Below are 1,596 nucleotides of genomic sequence, written 5' to 3' on the forward strand. Positions count from 1 at the left end.
AGGACTGTTATGAACATCAAAATGGTTGGGAGAGTACCTTGCAAACAGGAAGTCGTGCATGAGGCATTGTCATTACCAGTTCTGATTCAGCACAATTGCCCCTGCTTGGAATTATTGTTCTCACAAGAAACCCTCAAAAACATCTCTGGCTGAAGAACAATTTAGAAAGCAGTGATCAGAAGTCTTGTGATGTCTTCAATAGCCCAGGAATTCTCTGAAAAAAATAAGACTTTTTAGATGATGTACTTTAAAATAAAATTTAAACCCACTGTCTAATAACATAAATCCTAATTTTGTGCCAAGAGGTTCATAAACACCTTTTATTTTCCTGTGATGTGCCACAGGAATTTTAAAACTTGGTATCTGTGAGCTACTCAGGAAAGGTCTCAGACCTCCAAGGAAAGTGTAGTGGTGTAAAAAAAAAGAAAAAGAAAAAGAAAAATGTGTAGTAGATGTGAAAGGGGAGAGCCACGAGAGAAGAGTCACATTTTCTTCCAGGGGAGGTGATTTGAATCAATCTAGAGCAGCAGCATCCTGATGAAACATTGGACCCTAAGAAGATTGTTCTTTGAGAATGTCTCCTCCTCGTTTTTCTCTCAGAGTTTGGTTAAAGATGATTCCTTCCTTCTAGAAGACACAGCTGATGGTTCCCTTTAAGGGAAACTAGATGCAACAATGAAGATTTCAAAAGAGTGATGCTTAGAAAAAATCAAACTCATACACAGAAGGAAGGAAGTGGAGGAGGAAAAGTAGCAAGGAAAAAGGAATGGAAAGAAAGAGGGAAGAAGGACTAGGGAGGAAAGGGGAGAGAAATACAACATATGGGTGCTTGGAGAAAGACAGATAGCTTTCAGGCAGAGTTATCTCAGGCGTTTCTATTTGTAACACAGAAAGAAGATTTCAGTCAATAGAAACAGGGAGGTGTGTTCGTGGCTCCTCCACTCTTTTCCTGTGTATCTTTTCCCTGTAGTTCAGAGGAAATAAAGTTAAGGGAATCCTCCACTTGTGCCTCCCGCCCATGCATAATAACAATGGTATCACTCAGTGTCTTGTTGCAGGCATAACACAAATACAAGAGATTCACAAAGTTTCACTCCAAGCAGAGAGCAGAGGGATCAGCCAGGCAGTGGCCAGCCCCATCACCTTGTGTACAGCAAAGTGGAACCATCTCTTTGTGTTTTCTCCCCACCATTCCTGAATCTCATATCCTTTGCACTACTTCCCCCAAGGGACAAATATGTTTGTGAGTTTCCCAGTGTTCAAACACTGCTACCAAAAAGTGTGAAATACTATGAACAAGATTAAAAGTTGCGGAAAAGCTTTAGTGCAACTAATTTTTAATACAGCTGTAAAGAAAAATAAAATACATTCTGATCATCAGGAAACTTTCAGGTTTAAAAAGTGATCATGTTACATTGCAGGGAACGCAGTGTAACTATACTTACATTTGACTAATTTAATAAACTGTATTGCATTGACCTGTAATTTATTCTTCTGCAGAAAGATCCACTGGACTCTAGGATGCATGTGACTACTTACGGTACTTAATCTTTTGGGTACATGTAGAAATGTAAAAAGAAAAGGCGCATAGGAAAA

Source organism: Cavia porcellus, unplaced genomic scaffold (genome assembly GCF_034190915.1).
Source record: "Cavia porcellus strain 051 isolate PalLab524CR breed Dunkin Hartley unplaced genomic scaffold, mCavPor4.1 scaffold_1, whole genome shotgun sequence".
NCBI lineage: Eukaryota > Metazoa > Chordata > Mammalia > Rodentia > Caviidae > Cavia > Cavia porcellus.